At 47.7% G+C, this 22,195-nt stretch overlaps 1 long non-coding RNA gene across 1 annotated transcript in view; it reads left to right on the forward strand.

Annotated features, from left to right (window-relative positions):
* The first annotated feature begins 18,721 nt into the window (after positions 1–18,721).
* The window catches only part of LOC140721640 (uncharacterized), an 801,766-nt gene continuing 798,292 nt past the window's right edge, over positions 18,722–22,195 (forward strand). The window contains exon 1 of the long non-coding RNA XR_012097421.1: positions 18,722–18,842. This is a non-coding gene — a long non-coding RNA (uncharacterized lncRNA). The remainder of the gene's footprint in view (positions 18,843–22,195) is intronic.

Consider the following 22,195-nt stretch of genomic DNA (forward strand, 5'->3'; position numbering starts at 1 on the left):
CGTGATTAATGTTGTTGTCCCACTGAAACGTCCATTAAGGTGCTTTTAAATGCCAGCGCTCTCCCACAGGTGACGTCACACAGCCCCTCCCCTAAGTGCCTGACGTCACACAGGGCTCCCGACACCGGGATCTGCCCTCACGTGCGCGGCGTCATACGTCACCCACGCGCTGCTGCGCTCGAGCTTTATCGGTTGAACGGCTGGGCTAATAATCACGTGACCAGCCCCTCCCGCACCGCTGCCGACAGAGGATTCAGGAGCTGCGCTACTCCCATTGGTGCGAAGCGATGTCAATCACCGGTTACAACCAGTCGCGGAGGCGGACAGGCCGAGTGGGCGTTACCCCGCCGAGTCCGTCTCCCGCTCGGAGAAAAGCTCAAAGTAAATGTCCGCTCTCTGATTTATTTCCATTTCCCTCCGAGGGAAGTTGGGGCGTTTGTGAAGCGTCTCCCGCGGCCGGAGTCCGATGTATCGCCGAGAGGTAGGAGGAGACCGCTCGGCCCGTCGGTTTGATGCCGGCTCCCCGGGGAGGGAGGGGGGATTTTATTGAGAGGGTGAAGATGGTGAGCGAGGGGGCGGACAGGATGTTTGTCCCGGGGGGGACAGGAGGGGCTCATCTGTGGAAATGTCTGAGCCCACGGTGGTGTCGAGCGGAGGGATTCACCACATTGGGGGGCAAACACCGGCAGACTGTTGCCCTGTATGGGGGCCAATGGTCTGGGCAGAGAGACAATTATTTGTGTTTTGTTGGGATTGTACCTGGAATATGGTGTAAAATCCCGATCCCCACACTAACACGGGTTATACAGACCAAAGGACAAACTGCCGGAGGGTCGGGGCAGAGTGACAATTATTTGTGTTTTGTTGGGATTGTACCTGGAATATGGTGTAAAATCCCGATCCCCACACTAACACGGGTTACACAGACCAAATGACAAACTGCCGGAGGGTCGGGGCAGGATGACAATTATTTGTGTTTTGTTGGGATTGTACCTGGAATATGGTGTAAAATCCCGATCCCCACACTAACACGGGTTATACAGACCAAAGGACAAACTGCCGGAGGGTCGGGGCAGGATGACAATTATTTGTGCTTTGTTGGGATTGTACCTGGAATATGGTGTAAAATCCCGATCCCCACACTAACACGGGTTACACAGACCAAAGGACAAACTGCCGGAGGGTCGGGGCAGAGTGACAATTATTTGTGTTTTGTTGGGATTGTACCTGGAATATGTTGTAAAATCCCGATCCCCACACTAACACGGGTTATACAGACCAAAGGACAAACTGCCGGAGGGTCGGGGCAGGATGACAATTATTTGTGTTTTGTTGGGATTGTACCTGGAATATGGTGTAAAATCCCGCTCCCCACACTAACACGGGTTATACAGACCAAAGGACAAACTGCCGGAGGGTCGGGGCAGGGTGACAATTATTTGTGTTTTGTTGTGATTGTACCTGGAATATGGTGTAAAATCCCGATCCCCACACTAACACGGGTTATACAGACCAAAGGACAAACTGCCGGAGGGTCGGGGCAGAGTGACAATTATTTGTGCTTTGTTGAGATTGTACCTGGAATATGGTGTAAAATCCCGATCCCCACACTAACACGGGTTATACAGACCAAAGGACAAACTGCCGGATGGTGCGGGCAGAGTGACAATTATTTGTGCTTTGTTGGGATTGTACCTGGAATATGGTGTAAAATCCCGATCCCCACACTAACACGGGTTACACAGACCAAAGGACAAACTGCCGGAGGGTCGGGCAGAGTGACAATTATTTGTGTTTTGTTGGGATTGTACCTGGAATATGGTGTAAAATCCCGATCCCCACACTAACACGGGTTATACAGACCAAAGGACAAACTGCCGGAGGGTCGGGCAGAGTGACAATTATTTGTGTTTTGTTGTGATTGTACCTGGAATATGGTGTAAAATCCCGATCCCCACACTAACACGGGTTATACAGACCAAAGGACAAACTGCCGGAGGGTCCGGGCAGAGTGACAATTATTTGTGTTTTGTTGGGATTGTACCTGGAATATGGTGTAAAATCCCGATCCCCACACTAACACGGGTTATACAGACCAAAGGACAAACTGCCGATGGTCCGGGCAGAGTGATAATTATTTGTGTTTTGTTGAGATTGTACCTGGAATATGGTGTAAAATCCCGATCCCCACACTAACACGGGTTATACAGACCAAAGTACAAACTGCCGATGGTCCGGGCAGAGTGATAATTATTTGTGTTTTGTTGAGATTGTACCTGGAATATGGTGTAAAATCCCGATCCCCACACTAACACGGGTTATACAGACCAAAGGACAAACTGCCGGAGTGTCGGGGCAGAGTGACAATTATTTGTGTTTTGTTGAGATTGTACCTGGAATATGGTGTAAAATCCCGATCCCCACACTAACACGGGTTATACAGACCAAAGGACAAACTGCCGGAGGGTCGGGGCAGGGTGACAATTATTTGTGTTTTGTTGGGATTGTACCTGGAATATGGTGTAAAATCCCGATCCCCACACTAACACGGGTTATACAGACCAAAGGACAAACTGTCGGAGGGTCGGGGCAGAGTGACAATTATTTGTGCTTTGTTGAGATTGTACCTGGAATATGGTGTAAAATCCCGATCCCCACACTAACACGGGTTATACAGACCAAAGGACAAACTGCCGGTGGGTCGGGGCAGAGTGACAATTATTTGTGTTTTGTTGAGATTGTACCTGGAATATGGTGTAAAATCCCGATCCACACACTAACACGGGTTATACAGACCAAAGGACAAACTGCCGGAGGGTCGGGGCATGGTGACAATTATTTGTGTTTTGTTGGGATTGTACCTGGAATATGGTGTAAAATCCCGATCCCCACACTAACACGGGTTATACAGACCAAAGGACAAACTGCCGGAGGGTCGGGCAGAGAGACAATTATTTGTGTTTTGTTGAACTTGTCCCTGGAATATGGTGTAAAATCCCGATCCCCACACTAACACGGATTATACAGACCAAAGGACAAACTGACGGAGGGTCGGGGCAGAGTGACAATTATTTGTGCTTTGTTGGGATTATACCTGGAATATGGTATAAAATCCCGATCCCCACACTAACACGGGTTATACAGACCAAAGGACAAACTGTCGGAGGGTCGGGGCAGAGTGACAATTATTTGTGTTTTGTTGGGATTGTACCTGGAATATGGTGTAAAATCCCGATCCCCACACTAACACGGGTTATACAGACCAAAGGACAAACTGCCAGAGGGTCGGGCAGAGTGACAATCATTTGTGCTTTGTTGGGATTGTACCTGGAATATGGTGTAAAATCCCGATCCCCACACTAACACGGGTTATACAGACCAAAGGACAAACTGCCGGAGGGTCGGGGCAGAGTGACAATTATTTGTGTTTTGTTGGGATTGTACCTGGAATATGGTGTAAAATCCCGATCCCCACACTAACACGGGTTATACAGACCAAAGGACAAACTGTCGGAGGGTCGGGGCAGAGTGACAATTATTTGTGCGTTGTTGGGATTGTACCTGGAATATGGTATAAAATCCCGATCCCCACACTAACACGGGTTATACAGACCAAAGGACAAACTGTCGGAGGGTCGGGGCAGAGTGACAATTATTTGTGTTTTGTTGGGATTGTACCTGGAATATGGTGTAAAATCCCGATCCCCACACTAACACGGGTTATACAGACCAAAGGACAAACTGCCGGAGGGTCGGGGCATGGTGACAATTATTTGTGTTTTGTTGGGATTGTACCTGGAATATGGTGTAAAATCCCGATCCCCACACTAACACGGGTTATACAGACCAAAGGACAAACTGTCGGAGGGTCGGGGCAGAGTGACAATTATTTGTGTTTTGTTGGGATTGTACCTGGAATATGGTGTAAAATCCCGATCCCCACACTAACACGGGTTATACAGACCAATGGACAAACTGTCGGAGGGTCGGGGCAGAGTGACAATTATTTGTGTTTTGTTGGGATTGTACCTGGAATATGGTATAAAATCCCGATCCCCACACTAACACGGGTTATACAGACCAATGGACAAACTGTCGGAGGGTCGGGGCAGAGGGACAATTATTTGTGTTTTGTTGGGATTGTACCTGGAATATGGTGTAAAATCCCGATCCCCACACTAACACGGGTTATACAGACCAACGGACAAACTGCCGGAGGGTCGGGGCAGAGTGACAATTATTTGTGTTTTGTTGGGATTGTACCTGGAATATGGTATAAAATCCCGATCCCCACACTAACACGGGTTATACAGACCAAAGGACAAACTGCCGGAGGGTCGGGGCAGAGTGACAATTATTTGTGTTTTGTTGGGATTGTACCTGGAATATGGTGTAAAATCCCGATCCCCACACTAACACGGGTTATACAGACCAATGGACAAACTGTCGGTGGGTCGGGGCAGAGTGACAATTATTTGTGTTTTGTTGTGATTGTACCTGGAATATGGTGTAAAATCCCGATCCCCACACTAACACGGGTTATACAGACCAAAGGACAAACTGCCGGAGGGTCGGGGCAGAGTGACAATTATTTGTGTTTTGTTGGGATTGTACCTGGAATATGGTGTAAAATCCCGATCCCCACACTAACACGGGTTATACAGACCAATGGACAAACTGTCGGTGGGTCGGGGCAGAGTGACAATTATTTGTGTTTTGTTGGGATTGTACCTGGAATATGGTGTAAAATCCCGATACCCACACTAACACGGGTTATACAGACCAACGGACAAACTGCCGGAGGGTCGGGGCAGAGTGACAATTATTTATGTTTTGTTGAGATTGTACCTGGAATATGGTGTAAAATCCCGATCCCCACACTAACACGGGTTATACAGACCAAAGGACAAAGTGCCGGAGGGTCGGGGCAGAGTGACAATTATTTGTGCTTTGTTGAGATTGTACCTGGAATATGGTGTAAAATCCCGATCCCCACACTAACACGGGTTATACAGACCAAAGGACAAACTGCCGGAGGGTCGGGGCATGGTGACAATTATTTGTGTTTTGTTGGGATTGTACCTGGAATATGGTGTAAAATCCCGATCCCCACACTAACACGGATTATACAGACCAAAGGACAAACTGACGGAGGGTCGGGGCAGAGTGACAATTATTTGTGTTTTGTTGGGATTGTACCTGGAATATGGTGTAAAATCCCGATCCCCACACTGACACGGGTTATACAGACCAAAGGACAAACTGCCGGATGGTCCGGTCAGAGAGACAATTATTTGTGCTTTGTTGGGATTATACCTGGAATATGGTATAAAATCCCGATCCCCACACTAACACGGGTTATACAGACCAAAGGACAAACTGTCGGAGGGTCGGGGCAGAGTGACAATTATTTGTGTTTTGTTGGGATTGTACCTGGAATATGGTGTAAAATCCCGATCCCCACACTAACACGGGTTATACAGACCAAAGGACATACTGCCAGAGGGTCGGGCAGAGTGACAATTATTTGTGCTTTGTTGGGATTGTACCTGGAATATGGTGTAAAATCCCGATCCCCACACTAACACGGGTTATACAGACCAAAGGACAAACTGCCGGAGGGTCGGGGCAGAGTGACAATTATTTGTGTTTTGTTGGGATTGTACCTGGAATATGGTGTAAAATCCCGATCCCCACACTAACACGGGTTATACAGACCATAGGACAAACTGCCGGAGGGTCGGGCAGAGTGACAATTATTTGTGCGTTGTTGGGATTGTACCTGGAATATGGTATAAAATCCCGATCCCCACACTAACACGGGTTATACAGACCAAAGGACAAACTGTCGGAGGGTCGGGGCAGAGTGACAATTATTTGTGTTTTGTTGGGATTGTACCTGGAATATGGTATAAAATCCCGATCCCCACACTAACACGGGTTATACAGACCAAAGGACAAACTGTCGGAGGGTCGGGGCAGAGTGACAATTATTTGTGTTTTGTTGGGATTGTACCTGGAATATGGTATAAAATCCCGATCCCCACACTAACACGGGTTATACAGACCAATGGACAAACTGTCGGAGGGTCGGGGCAGAGGGACAATTATTTGTGTTTTGTTGGGATTGTACCTGGAATATGGTGTAAAATCCCGATCCCCACACTAACACGGGTTATACAGACCAACGGACAAACTGCCGGAGGGTCGGGGCAGAGTGACAATTATTTATGTTTTGTTGAGATTGTACCTGGAATATGATGTAAAATCCCGATCCCCACACTAACACGGGTTATACAGACCAAAGGACAAACTGCCGGAGGGTCGGGGCAGAGTGACAATTATTTGTGTTTTGTTGGGATTGTACCTGGAATATGGTGTAAAATCCCGATCCCCACACTAACACGGGTTATACAGACCAAAGGACAAACTGCCGAAGGGTCGGGCAGAGTGACAATTATTTGTGCTTTGTTGAGATTGTACCTGGAATATGGTGTAAAATCCCGATCCCCACATTAACACGGGTTATACAGAACAAAGGACATACTGCCGGAGGGTCGGGGCAGAGTGACAATTATTTGTGTTTTGTTGGGATTGTACCTGGAATATGGTGTAAAATCCCGATCCCAACACTAACACGGGTTATACAGACCAAAGGACAAACTGCCGGAGGGTCGGGCAGAGTGACAATTATTTGTGTTTTGTTGGGATTGTACCTGGAATATGGTGTAAAATCCCGATCCCCACACTAACACGGATTATACAGACCAAAGGACAAACTGCCGCAGGGTCGGGGCAAGGTGACAATTATTTGTGTTTTGTTGGGATTGTACCTGGAATATGGTGTAAAATCCCGATCCCCACACTAACACGGGTTATACAGACCAAAGGACAAACTGCCGGAGGGTCGGGGCAGAGTGACAATTATTTGTGCTTTGTTGAGATTGTACCTGGAATATGGTGTAAAATCCCGATCCCCACACTAACACGGGTTATACAGACCAAAGGACAAACTGCCGGAGGGTCGGGGCATGGTGACAATTATTTGTGTTTTGTTGGGATTGTACCTGGAATATGGTGTAAAATCCCGATCCCCACACTAACACGAGTTATACAGACCAAAGGACAAACTGACGGAGGGTCGGGGCAGAGTGACAATTATTTGTGCTTTGTTGGGATTATACCTGGAATATGGTATAAAATCCCTATCCCCACACTAACACGGGTTATACAGACCAAAGGACATACTGCCAGAGGGTCGGGCAGAGTGACAATTATTTGTGCTTTGTTGGGATTGTACCTGGAATATGGTGTAAAATCCCGATCCCCACACTAACACGGGTTATACAGACCAAAGGACAAACTGCCGGAGGGTCGGGGCAGAGTGACAATTATTTGTGCTTTGTTGGGATTGTACCTGGAATATGATGTAAAATCCCGATCCCCACACTAACACGGGTTATACAGACCAAAGGACAAACTGCCAGATGGTCGGGCAGAGTGACAATTATTTGTGTTTTGTTGTGATTCTACCTGGAATATGGTGTAAAATCCCGATCCCCACACTAACACGGGTTATACAGACCAAAGGACAAACTGCCGGAGGGTCGGGGCAGGGTGACAATTATTTGTGTTTTGTTGGGATTGTACCTGGAATATGGTGTAAATTCCCGATCCCCACACTAACACGGGTTATACAGAGCAAAGGACAAACTGCCGGAGGGTCGGGGCAGAGTGACAATTATTTGTGCTTGGTTGGGATTGTACCTGGAATATGGTATAAAATCCCGATCCCCACACTAACACGGGTTATACAGACCAAAGGACAAACTGCCGGAGGGTCGGGGCAGAGTGACAATTATTTGTGCTTTGTTGGGATTGTACCTGGAATATGGTGTAAAATCCCGCTCCCCACACTAACACGGGTTATACAGACCAAAGGACAGACTGCCGGAGGGCCATGCAGAGTGACAATTATTTGTGTTTTGTTGGGATTGTACCTGGAATATGGTGTAAAATCCCGATCCCCACACTAACACGGGTTATACAGACCAAAGGACAAACTGCCGGAGGGTCCGGGCAGAGTGACAATTATTTGTGTTTTGTTGTGATTGTACCTGGAATATGGTGTAAAATCCCGATCCCCACACTAACACGGGTTATACAGACCAAAGGGCAAACTGCCGGAGTGTCGGGGCAGAGTGACAATTATTTGTGTTTTGTTCGGATTGTACCTGGAATATGGTGTAAAATCCCGATCCCCACACTAACACGGGTTATACAGACCAAAGGACAAACTGCCGGTGGGTCGGGCATAGTGACAATTATTTGTGCTTTGTTGAGATTGTACCTGGAATATGGTGTAAAATCCCGATCCCCACACTAACACGGGTTATACAGACCAAAGGACAAACTGCCGGAGGGTCGGGGCAGAGTGACAATTATTTGTGTTTTGTTGGGATTGTACCTGGAATATGGTGTAAAATCCCGATCCCCACACTAACACGGGTTATACAGACCAAAGGACAAAGTGCCGGAGGGTCGGGGCAGAGTGACAATTATTTGTGCTTTGTTGTGATTGTACCTGGAATATGGTGTAAAATCCCGATCCCCACACTAACACGGGTTATACAAACCAAAGGACAAACTGCCGGAGGGTCGGGGCAGGGTGACAATTATTTGTGTTTTGTTGGGATTGTACCTGGAATATGGTGTAAAATCCCGCTCCCCACACTAACACGGGTTACACAGACCAAAGGACAAACTGCCGGAGGTCGGGCAGCATCTGTGGAGGGAAATGGACCGTCAACACTTCGGGCCGTGACCCTCCCTCGGGACTGAGAGTGGACGGGAAATAGTCCGAGAAAAGAGGTGAGGGATGGGGATGGGGTAAGAGCTGGGGAGTGAGAGGTGGATCCAGGTGAGGGGGGAGGTGGGAAGGTGGAAATAGTGACAGGGGTGGGAGGTGAGTGGTTGGGGCAACACGGGGCTGCAGAAGATGGAAATTAATTCCATAGAGGATGAACAAAGAGAGTATATGTTATAGAGAGTGCGATGAGGATTCACCAGACTGATCCTTGGAGTGGTGGGGTCATCATATGAAGAAAGATCAGATGTGATAACCCTTTCATTTAGAGAATCGAGGACTGAGAGGTGAACACATTGAGATTCACAACATCATTACCGGCTGGACCAGGGATCCCAGTCTCTGAAAAAAGGAGTGGACGGTCCAGGACTGAGATGAGGGGAAATGCCTCCACTCCGAGGGTGGTGAATGTCTGTAAATCCCCACCACAGAGGGCGGTGAAGAGTCGGTGATCGTCCCCACGTAAAACAGAGGCCGGCAGATGTGTGGGGACCGAAGGATCGAGGAAATGAGGATCGGGCAGAAACATGTGGCTGAGATGGGAGAGCAGCCGCCATCTTGCTGATAGTTAGAGGGGCCGAATGGCCACCTCCTGCTGTTTCTCACTTGATGTCTCAGTGTTCCTGTCCAGTGAGGCAGGAGGAATGTGAATAGAAATTAGTGTTTATAAACATAGACTGATTTACATGAAACCTGCACAATTCTGTTTTGAATCTAAAATGTCAGTCGGATCGGAATGGGTTTCGAACCCGTAACAGTGACCCAGGGAGGTGGAAGGATGGGACGGGAATATACGGAGGGAAAATGTTAAACATGTACCCGGTGTAAACATGGAATAATGTGGGAGATGCGGTGGGGAGGTCGGGCAGCGTGTGAGGGGCGAGGAGCGGAGTCACCGGGTCACGTGGAAGACCCTCCACCCGTCACGTGATCCCGTTTTACCGCGGATCCGCAGCATCTGCAGCACACACAAAATGCCGGCGGAACACGGCAGGCCAGGCAGCATCTACAGGGAGAAGCTCTGTCGACGTTTCGGGCCGAGACCCTTCGTCAGGACTGACTGAAAGGAAAGATAGTAAGAGATTTGAAAGTACGAGGGGAGGGGAAAATGCGAAATGATAGGAGAAGACCAGAGGGGGTGGGGTGAAGCTAAGAGCTATAAGGTGATTGGCAAAAGGGATACAGAGCTGGAGAAGGGAAAGGATCATGGGACGGGAGGCCTCGGGAGAAAGTAAGAGGGAGGGGGGCACCAGAGGGAGATGGAGAACGGGTAGAGTGACGGGCAGAAAGAGAGAAAAGAAGGAGGAGGGTGGAAAAATAAGTTAAGTATGTCAGGGATGGGGTAAGAAGGGGAGGAGGGTCATTAACTGAAGTTAGAGAATTCAATGTTCATGCCATCAGGTTGGAGGCTACCCAGCCGGTATATGTTATTGTTCCTCCAACCTGAGTGTGGCTTCATCTTGACAGTAGAGGAGGCCATGGATAGACATATCAGAATGGGAATGGTACGTGGAATTAAAATGTGTGGCCTCTGGGAGATCCTGCTTTCCTTGGCAGACCGAGGGTAGGTGTTCAGCGAAATGGTCTCCCAGTCTGCGTCGGGTCTCACCAAAGGCCACACCGGGAGCACCGGACACATTATACCACTCCAGCCGACTCACAGGTGAAGTGTCACCTCACCTGGAAGGACTTTCTGGGGCCCTGAATGGTGGTGAGGAAGGAAGTGTAAGGGCAGGTGTAGCACTTGTTCCGCTTACCAGGATAAGTGCTAGGAGGGAGATCGGTGGGGAGGGATGGGGGGACAAGGGAGTCGCATAGGGAGCGATCCCTGCGGAAAACAGAAAGGGAATGTGGAGGGAAAGATGTGCTTGGTAGTGGGATCCCGTCGGAGGTGGCGGAAGTTGCGGAGAATTATATGTTGGACCCGCAGGCTGGTGGGGTGGTAGGTGAGGACAAGGTGAACCCTATCCCGAGTCGGGGGGTGGGCAGATGGGGTGAGGGCAGATGTGCGGGAAATGGGAGAGATGCGTTTCAGAGCAGAGGTGATGGCAGATAGACATACTTTATTGACCCCGAGGGAAACTGGGTTTCGTTACAGACGCACCACCAAGAATAGTGAAGAAATATTGCAATATAAAACCATAAATAATTAAATAATAATAAGTTAATCATGCCAAGTGGAAATAAGTCCAGGGCCCGCCTATTGGCTCAGGGTGTCTGACACTCCGAGGGAGGAGTTGTAAAGTTTGATGGCCACAGGTAGGAATGACTTCCTATGACGCTCAGTGTTACATCTCGGTGGAATGAGTCTCTGGCTGAATGTAATCCTGTGCCTAACCAGTACATTATGGAGTGGATGGGAGTCATTGTCCAAGATGGCATGCAACTTGGACAGCATCCTCTTTTCAGACACCACCGTCAGAGCCCCTTTGTTTAAAAAAGGAAGACATCTCCTTCGTCCTGGAATGAAAAGCCTCATCCTGAGAGCAGATGCGGCAGAGACGGAGGAATTGCGAGAAGGGGACAGCATTTTTGCAAGAGACAGGGTGGGAAGAATAATAGTCCAGGTAGCTGTGAGAGTCTGTCGGCTTATAGTAGATATCAGTAGATAAGCCGTCTCCAGAGATGGAGACAGAAAGATCAAGAAAGGGGAGGGAGGTGGCGGAAATGGACCAGGTAAATTTGAGGGCAGGGTGAAAGTTAATGAAGTCAACGAGCTCAGCATGCGTGCAGGAGGCAGACCCAATGCAGTCGTCGATGTAGCGAAGGAAAAGAGGGGGATGGATACCCGTATAGACTTGGAACATGGACTGTTCCACATAACCAACAAAAAGGCAGGCATAACTGGGACCCATGCGGGTGCCCATGGCTACACCCTTGGTTTGGAGGAAGTGGGAGGAGACAAAGGATAAATTATTGAGAGTAAGAACTAATTCCGCTAGACGGAGGAGAGTGGTTGTAGAGGGGAATTGTTTAGGACTGGATTCCAAAAAGAAGCGGAGAGCTTTGAGACCTTCCTGGTCGGGGGTGGAGGTATATAGGGACTGGACGTCCATGGAGAAAATAAGGCGGTGGGGGCGAGGGAACTTAAAATCATTGAAAATATTCAAAGCGTGAGAAGTGTCACGAACACAGGTGGGAAGGGATTGAACAAGGGGGGGATAGGACAGTATCAAGGTATGCAGAAATGAGTTCGGTGGATATATATCCGCCCACTTACCTGGTGACGCGCATGCTCGGTGGGGCAGGAGCAATCTGAGACAATGGGTCTACCTGGACAGGCAGGTTCAAGGTATCAAGGTATGCAGAAATGAGTTCTGTGGGGCAGGAGCAATCTGAGACAATGGGTCTACCTGGACAGGCAGGTTCAAGGTATCCACTACTTCTGGTAGGCTTTTTCTGTACATTGGTGTTTCCATTCTAGGTCTTGATGCAACCAGTCAATATACTCTTCACCTCACATCTATTGGAGTTTTTCAAAGTTTTAGATACCAAATCTTTGCAAACTTCTAAGGAAGTGGAGGCATTTCTTTGTACTTTGTAATGGCACTGCATGCTATGCTGGACCCAGAACAGATCCTCTGAAATGATAACACTAAGGAATTTGAAGTTGCTGACCCTCTTCACCTCTGATCCTCCAATGAGGACAGGCTCTTGGACATCGGTTTCCTCAGCTCCCTGGTCTTGCTGACGTTGAATGAGAGTTGTTGTTGTGGGCACCAGTCAGCTGTGTCTAATCTCCCTCCTATATGCTGCTTTGCCCAAGGACAGTGGTGTCATCAGCAAACTTAAATCTGGCATTGAAGCTTTGCTTGGCCTCCCAGTACAAAGTGAGTAGGGCAGGGAACTAATCATACAACCTTGAGGTGCACCAGTGTTGATGGTGATTGTGGAGGAGATGTTGCCAATCTGAACTGACTAGGGTCTGCAAGTGAGGAAATTGAGGATTCGATTCAAGTCAAGTCAACTTTTATTGTCATTTCAACCATAACTGCTGGTACAGTGCATAGTACAAATGAGACAATGTTTTTCAGGACCATGGTTTACATGACACAGTACAAAAAATTAGACTGAACTACGTAAATAAAAAAAACACAGAGAAAGCTATACTAGACTACAGACCTACACTGGACTGCATAAAGTGCACAAAAACAGTACTGGCATTACAGTAAATAATAAACAGTTGCACAAGTAGGTGTTGAGGCCTAGGTCTTGAAGCAAATTGATTTGTTTTGAGGGGTTAATAGTATTGAATGCAAAACTGTAGTAAGTGAAGAGCTAATGAAATGGCTTCTGCTATGGACCTGTGGTGGTGAAAGGTAAATTAGAATGGATCTAAGTCACTGCTCAGGCAGCGATTGGTATGTTTGGTCACCAACCTCTCAGAACACTTTTTCTGAGTGTTTTCTGGGGTCAAAAAGGACAGGGAGGGAGGGAATTGAAGTTGGGGAGAACACTTCTAATGAGGGAAAATATCATAGCTACATAAAGGGAGAGTGACACGAGGCATCATCTTCAGAGTCTGTGTGGGTAACAGAACCAGGAATGGAGCAATCATCCTTTTGCAAGTGTTCCATAGGTCCCCCAGTAGACACTAAGGAGCAGGTTGGTAGGCAAATTTTAGAAAGATATAAAATTAACAGGGAAAAGTCGTGGGAGAAATCAGATTCCCTCATTTTGATTGGCACTTCTGTTGTAAGAGATGTAGGAGGGGCAGAATTTGTTGGGTATGCCCAGGAAAGTGTTGTGATATGTGGACAGGCCAACTAGAGGAGAGGCCATACTGGATCTAGACTAGGCAGTGAACCTGGTCAGGTGACGACTCTCTTGATGGGTGAGGATTTCAGGAGTGATAACAGCTCTATGAGCTTTAGCTGGCCTTGGACAAGAATAGGAGCAGACAGTATGGGAAAGTATTTCATGGGGGAGGGTTGATTACAATGGTATTAAGCAGGTACTTGAGAGCATAAATTGAGAACAGATGTTCTCAAGCAAATGTATATTGAAAATCTGAATATTTTTTAGAGAGCACTTGCGTAGGGTTCTAGATAGGTTTGTCCTTATGAGGCAGGTAAAGGATGATAAGATGAAAGAATCATGGTTGACAAGAGAAATGGAGCATTTAGTCAAGGAAGAAGGAAGAGTACTTGAGGTTTAGAAAACAAAGATCAGCTAAGGTAGCTAAGCAGGAGCTTAAGAAGGGATTTAACAGTGCTAGGAGGGGACTTGAAGGCTTAGGATTAAGGAAAGACTTCAGCTCGAAAGAGGCGTTGGCTCTGGGTAAGCTTCTGTTAAGGTTCCCTTTTTTCCCCTCACTGTACATAGTGTAGTAAATGGCTGTTGTGTGTTCCTGTTAGGTGTTGGAGTCCTGAGAGACTCGATCTCCCAAGGAGCTACTTCTGCATGAAGTGCATCCAGCTGCAGCTCCTTGAAGACCATGCTAGGGATCTGGAACAGCAGCTGGATGACTTGCTTGTATGGGAGAGTGAGAAGATAATCGATCAGATTTGCAGGGAAGTAGTCATTCCAAAGTTGCAGAAGGCAAGTAGTTGGGTGACTATCAGGAGAAATGGAAAAGTGAATAGGCAGTTAGCGCCGAGCACCCCTGTGGCCATTCCTCTCAATGAGTAACACACTTTGGATACTGTTGTGGGGTATGACCTCCAAGGGGAATGCCACAGAAACCAGACTGCTAGCACTGAGCATAGATCTGTGGTGCAGAAGGGAAAGAGGGAGAAGAGAGGAGTGGTGGTGACGTGGGAGAGTGTCAGTAGTCAGGAGAATAGGCAAGAGATTCTCTGAACGTGAACGGGACACCGTAATGGTACATTGCCTCCCAGGTGCCAGAGTCAGGGATGACTCACATTGCGTCATTTGGAAAGGGAGGGAGAGCAGCCAGATGTCTCGGTATTTATAGGTACCAATGACGTAGGAAGGAAAAGCAAAGAGGTCCTGAAAAGAGAATTTAGAGAGCTAGGTGAAAAGCTGAGAGGCAGGACTTCCAGGGTAGTAATTTCTGAATTGCTGCCTGTGCCACGTGCCAGCGAGCATAGAAACTGGATGATTTGCCAGATAAATTCATGGCTGAGAAGCTGGTTCAGGGGGCAGGGTTAAGATTCTTGGATCATTGGGATCTATTCTGGGGGAGGTATGACCTGTACAAAAGTGACGGGTTGCACCTGGTCATGCACTTTGGTAGAGGAAATAAATGTGCAGAGTGTTTTCTAAATGGGGAGAAAATCCAACCATCTGAGATGCAAAGGGATTTGGGAGTCCTTGTACAGAGCACCCTAAAGGTTAACTTGCAGGTAGTCGGTGGTGAGAAAGGCAAATGCAATGTTAGCATTCATTTCAATAGGTCTAGAACATGAGCAGGGATGTGATGCTGAAGCTTTATAAGGCACTGGTGAGGCCTTATCTTAAGTAATATGAACAGTTCTGGGCTCATTTAAGAAAAGATGTACTGGCATTAGAGAGGTTCAGAGGAGGTTCACAAAGGTGATTCCAGGAATGAAGGAGTTATTGTACAAGGAACGTTTGATGGCTCTGGGTCTGTACTTGCTGGAATTTAGAAGGGTGGGGGGGGGGGGAGATCTCATTGAATGTTGAAAGACCTTGACAGAGTAGATGTGGAAAGGATGTTTACAATGATGGAGTCAAGGACAAGAGGACGCAGCCTCAGGATAGCTGGGGATCCATTTAAAACCGAGATTCAGAGAAATTTCTTTAGCCAGAGGGTGGTGAATTTGTGGAACTTATTACCACAAGCAGCTGTGGAGGCCAGGTTGTTGGGTGTACAAGGCATCAAAGGTTAGGGGGAGAAGGCTGGGGAGTGGGGTGGAGTAGGGGAGAAATAAAAGGATCAGCCAGGATTGAATGGCGGAGCAGGCTCGATGTGCCATATAGCTTAATTCTACACCCGTGTCTTATGGTAAAACCCCATGTTTTACAAGTATATGAAAAAGAGGATGGCTAGAGTGACGGCAGGACTGATCAGGGAAGAGCGAAGAAACATGCCTGGAGTCAGTGGAGTTGGGGGAGGTCATTAAGTATTTTGCTTCAGTGAGGGGAATCTTGATAAATGTGAAGTCAGTGAGGAACAGTTCAATGTGCTGGAACATATGAAGGTTAAGAAAGAAGATGTCTTGGAACTTTAAAAAAAAATATATCAGGGTAGGTAAGTCTCTGGGGCTGGATAGATTGTACCACAAGTTACTGTGGGAGTGAAAGAGGAGATTCATATCACTGGCAGTGATCTTTGCATCCTCGGCCACTGGCGTAGTACTAGAAGTTGTACCAGAGGGTGGCAAATGTTTCCTTTTCTTCAGGAAAGGTAATAAGGATTACCCTGGGAATTGCAGACCAGTGAGCCTTGCGTCAGTACTGGGCAAACTAATGGGGGGAGGATTCTTAGAGACAGGATTTGTGAGCATTTGGAGGAGGACAGGCTGATTAGGGATAATCAGCATAGTTTTGAGTGAAGCAGGTTGGAAATCACGAGCTTGATTTACTGCTTTGTGGAAGTTACAAACTGAAGATGGGGCAGTAATTGTGCATATGGATTTCAGTAAGGCATTCAATAAGCTTTCCAATGTTAGGTCAGAAAATCAGTAGGCATGGGATCCAGGGAAGCTTTGCATGTATGCAGAATTAGCTTGCCCATGGAAGACAGAGGATGGTAATACATGGAGTGTATTCTGCCTGGAGGTCTGTGACTGGAGGCCTTCCACAGGGATCTATTCTGGGACCCCAGCTCTTTTGTAATTTTTATAAACAACTTGAATGTCAAAGTTGAAGGGTGGGTTAGTAAGTTTGATAACAAGGGTTGATAATGTTGTAGATGGTGTAGAAGCTCGTCATAAAGTACAATGGGCACTGATAGGATGTACAGATGGGCTGAGAGATGGCAGGTGGAATTGAAGCTGGAATTCATCCTTGCCAAGTGTGAAGTGATACAAAGTTGAATCTGTATTCCCAGGATTCTTGACAGCGTAGAGGAAAGAAGGATCTTGTGGTCCGCATCTATAGATCCCTTCAAGTTGCCACACAAGTTGATAAGGTTAATAAGGAGGCATATGGTGTGTTGGCCTTCATCAGCCGGGTGATTTGAGTTCAAGAGCCGTGACGCTGCAGCTCTGTAAAACTATTTAGACTTCACTTGGAGTCTTGTGTTCAGACCCGTCACCTTATCATTAGAAGGATGTGGAAGCCTTAAGGGAGGATGCAGAGGAGATTTACCAGGATGCTGCCTGGATTGGAGCATGTCTAATGAGGAAAGGTTTGGTGAGCTAAGGCTTTTCTGTATGGAGCGAAGGAGGATGAAATGCAATTTGATAGGTGTGTAAGATAAAGGGCATAGATAGTGGACAGCCAGCGCCTTTTTAAATTTAACACTGTGCTCAGTGCGCAGAACACACTGCTGAGGATGATGATGGAGGCTGATACATTCAGGACATTTAAGACATTCATGTGCATAGGCACATGGATAAAAGAAAACTGGAGTGCTATGTGAGAAAGAAGGGTTAGATTGATCTTGGATTGGGTTAAAAGGATTGCGTAACATTGCGGCCTGTACTGTGCTGTTTTGATCTATGTTCCAATACTTACAATTCAAAAGGTAACAGTATTTGCTTGAAGGCCTGAAAGAAGAATTAAAAATCTGGTATTTTTTTTTAAATTGTTTATAGCAGAAGCTTCTTTGTTAAGGATAGTTCCTTTTAGAAAGCAGTTTTACAGATAGTCAACAGTTCCTGGTGCCAGCAATGAGTATCCCTTTCGTAGGGAAAAAACATACTCCAATGTGTGCAGATATACCTTTCTCTCCCAGAATGGTAGTGGGATTGATTTACAAGCCATAAGGTTAATGTTCAATTGAATAATTTTCGAGTGCTGTATTGTACGTCTCAATTTGGCACAACTATAATTTTAATGGCAAGAATCAGTAGAAAGAAGGTTGCTGCTTTTTTTTCTTGTCTGAGCAATGTGATTTTCTTTACAGGCAGAGACGATGTCAATGGAGGACTTGGTGAAAACGCTTATGGTCGGAAGTCGCTGGGGCAAGAGCTGGGGGTTAACAATGTGACCACTGATGTAAGCAGCATTCAGCGTGGGAGTCGTGCTTTAGCTACAAAGGAGATGAGGAAATCACAGGGTAAGCTGACTATCCAGATAAACACTAATTTTGCCTAGAAAGGTATTCTGTAAAGCATCCTTAGTGCTGCAGAAATTTAAAGGCTGAAGGGTCTCGACCTGAAGCTTCGACTGTCTGTTTCCCTCTATGATGTTAATTGACCCACTGAATTCCTCCAGCATTTTCCGTGTTGCAAGGAGAATTGGAGTTAATGTTCATGTCCTTTGTCAAAACTATGAAACAGAGTAAGCAAGTAACAGAGGTTAAGAGGATTGAGCAAACAAAATGATAATCTGTTTGAATCAGATCACATCTGGACCAACTGTTACTTTCCAAGGACTAGTTTCGTAGAGTGGAACATTGATTCCTTTGTATACAGAAGACTTTCAGGGTGATGTGTTTGACAATGGAAGAGGTGGGTGAGCTACTCAGATGGAAGAGTCTGAACACGTGGATGGTGGAACAAGTCCATTCAGGGGTGATGCCCAATGGCACTTATTTACATAAAGAATAATAGAAGTCATGTCACCAGCCTCATTGAAAGGAATCAAAACTAATACATTTTCTCTAATTCTGTCAAATTGAGTTGGGGATGGCGGGGGGGGGGCGGGTAACACTGGGGTTGAAAGCACAGGGCAGCCATGGATCTGCAGCTTCGTTCCGAGGCCCCTCCCACTTACCCGGTGACGCGCTGACGACATCGCGCATGCTCAGTCCGGGAAGGGCGGTGTTGTTTTTCGTTCTTTGTTGAAGCGGGATCGGGAGGGGGTCCTCACCCTCGCCCCTTGGGGCGGGGAGCCGGGGACGGATCATTCTCTGCGGGGCGACACCAAGATTTTCCTTTCGGTGAGTATTGAAGCAGGTCCGGAGCGGGGAGGTCTGATGTTAGGCCGTGAAACCCATTAACATGGACTACTTGACAGATAGACCTCAGTATGTGCGGTTGGGAGACTGTAGGTCTGACACGGTGGTCAGCAGCACAGGAGCGCCGCAGGGGACCGTGCTCTCTCCGGTCCTGTTCACCCTGTACACATCAGACTTCCAATATAACTCGGAGTCCTGCCATGTGCAGAAGTTCGCTGATGACACGGCCATAGTGGGGTGTGTCAGGAATGGACAGGAGGAGGAGTATAGGAAACTGATATAGGACTTTGTGATATGGTGCAACTCAAACTACCTGCGTCTCAATATCACCAAGACCAAGGAGATGGTGGTGACTTTAGGAGACCTAGGCCTCATATGGAGCCAGTGATCATTAATGGAGAATGTGTGGAGCAGGTTAAGACCTACAAGTATCTGGGAGTGCAGTTAGACGAGAAGCTAGACTGGACTGCCAACACAGATGCCTTGTGCAGGAGGGCACAGAGTCGACTGTACTTCTTTAGAAGGTTGGCGTCATTCAATGTTTGTAGTGAGATGCTGAAGATGTTCTATAGGTCAGTTGTGGTGGCGTGTTGGGGAGGCAGCATTAAGAACAGGGATGCCTCACATCTTAATAAGCTGGTAAGGAAGGCGGGCTCTGTCGTGGGCAAAGTACTGGAGAGTATGACATCGGTAGCAGAGCGAAGGGCGCTGAGTAGGCTACGGTCAATCATGGAAAACCCTGAACATCCTCTGCATAGCACCATCCAGAGACAGTTTCAGCGACAGGTTGCTATCGATGCAATGCTCCTCAGACAGGATGAAGAGATCAATACTCCCCAATGCCATTCGGCTTTACAATTCAACCGCCAGGAGTAGGATATGTTAAAGTGCCGGGATTAGGACTCAATGTATTAAGTAAACTACTTAAGAACTTTTTAAAAGCTATTTATTAATGCTTTTTGAGAGGGTGATTTTAGATACATATCATATGTTTACTGTTAAGTATTTTTATGTAATTAGTTTTGCTACAATAAGTGTATGGGACATTGGAAAAAATGTTGAATTTCCCCATGGGGATTAATAAAGTATCTATCTATCTATCTGGTGGAGATGAGATCCTGGGCTCCTCGACTCTGCTTGTCCGACCTCCCTCAGCCTGGAGCTGAGACACTACTGTGTCAGTGTGAGGAGCTCCGACCCACTGTTGCAGTGCACAGGGTGTGGAGGGAACAGAAACCTCAAATAAAACTCGAGTCCGACAGAAGTCAGGAAGATACAGTGGTTTATTGATTTTTAATGAGAAATATAAATGAAACAATGTGTGAGCTGCTAACGTGCGGGAATAAATAATCTGCTCACAGTCACACACAATTAACTGAGCGGCGACAAGGAGTGACCGGTTGAATAATCAGTCCCGTTTCTCACCGTCACTCTGCATCGGGGAACCGATGATTATAAAATCACACTTCAGGACCGTGTCCGGGATCGCTGCAGATCCAGGGTCACTGCCGAGGGATTTGTCCATTTAACATCATTATATCGGCCAGGCTGCCGAATGCACCGTCCTCAGCAAAGGGGGCAAAAGGATTCTCTCCCGGGATCATCCCCCCCACCCCGGGACACCGGTGTCCCAGACTGATCCCCGGACCCCCGGGCTCTTCCTGTCCGGATAATTCCCTTGGGTGTCACGTGGGGATTCTCGAACACGCACATCCGGCGGAAGCTGCCCCGCCGGACAACAGGCGGAAACACGTCACAGCGGGACCGCTGCGAGCGACGCACACAGCGCGAGGCCCGAGCCGGTTCCGTTAAAACCGTTGGGAATCCGCCCCGGCGCGCGGCCTTTAAAGGTAAGGGCGGGAGTTAAAGGGGAGGGCGGGGAGTCGGCCAAATGTCCCCATCCCGCGGGCGGGGATGTTCACAGATCCACTCTCAGTCCGGGTCTGGGTTCCCGCAGAGATCTCAGTTCCTTCCTCCCGGTCCGACTGAACTGATTCCCCACCAGCCTGAAACAGATGGGAGAATAAAGATGAAATAAACAGATTACACAACAGTGTCAGGAACAGGGGACCGGGGTTAATGTTTCAACAACACTCACTGACAAATATCACCAGAAAACCCGCGGATCCGCTGATATTTTATCACATTGAACATCAACACAAACACTCACCAGATCCGCTCCAGACTCGGGAGGGTCAGTATGAGGCGGCGGAGAGCGGGGACAGATCGGTCTGTCAGCCAGTTTGATCCCAGGTTCAGCTCCGTCAGTGATGGGTTTGTACTGAGAGCGGAGACGAGATCCTCGGCACCAGAATCTGTGAGACCGACACTCCTCAGCCTGGAGATGAGAGAGAGTGAGGGTGAAGGACACAGAGAGACAGGAGACGGTACAAATCCCCAGTGTTTATCAGCAACACTATTACTGATCACATTAATGTTCAGTGTCAGACACCCAGTGACTGTAAACACAATCTCCCACAGTCTGGTACTTACCGCAGTCTCTGTATTTTACACTCCGGGTTCCTCAGAGCCGCAGACACCAGTTTCACTCCTGAATTTCCCAGTTTATTATCACTCAGGTCCAGCTCCGTCAGTGATGGTTTTGTACTGAGAGCGGAGACGAGATCCTCGGCACCAGAAACTGTGAGACCGACATTGTCCAGCCTGGAGATGAGAGAGAGTGAGGGTGAAGGACACAGAGAGACAGGAGACGGTACAAATCCCCAGTGTTTATCAGTAACACAATTACTGATTTTTTTCTTCAGCACGACTGCGTAAGTCGGCCAGTGAGAACAGCGAGAAGAGTTTAAAAGGTAAACAGATTTACAGAGCGAGCGTCAGAGGAGCGGGAGACAGAGTAGGAAGGCTTTGGCTCAACGGGGCTTCGGCGATAAAGGGTCGAGGCGAGGTAGGTTATCTGTTTACAATACAGACAGAGAGTATGTGTGTGAGGCTGGTTTTCTGTGCTCGGTGTCAGATGTGGGAGATCCTGGAGTCTCCCAGCCTCCTGGACAGCAACATCTGCACCCGGTGTGTCGAGCTGCAGCTCCTTAGGGACCGAGTTAGGGAACTGGAGATGCAGCTCGATGACCTTCGTCTGGTCAGGGAGAGCGAGGAGGTGATAGAGAGGAGTTACAGGCAGGTGGTCACACCGGGGCCACGGGAGACTGAAGAAGTGGGTCACTGTCAGGAAAGGGAAGGGCAAGGAGCAGGTACTAGAGAGTACCCCTGTGGCTATTCCCCTTGACGATGTACCCCTGTTCAAGTACTGCTGGAGGAGGGTGGGGACAGCCTACCTGGTGGAGGCAACAGTGGCCCTGTGGCTCCGAAGGGCA

This window comes from Hemitrygon akajei, unplaced genomic scaffold, assembly GCF_048418815.1.
Source record: "Hemitrygon akajei unplaced genomic scaffold, sHemAka1.3 Scf000058, whole genome shotgun sequence".
In the NCBI taxonomy this organism is placed as follows: Eukaryota; Metazoa; Chordata; class Chondrichthyes; order Myliobatiformes; family Dasyatidae; genus Hemitrygon; species Hemitrygon akajei.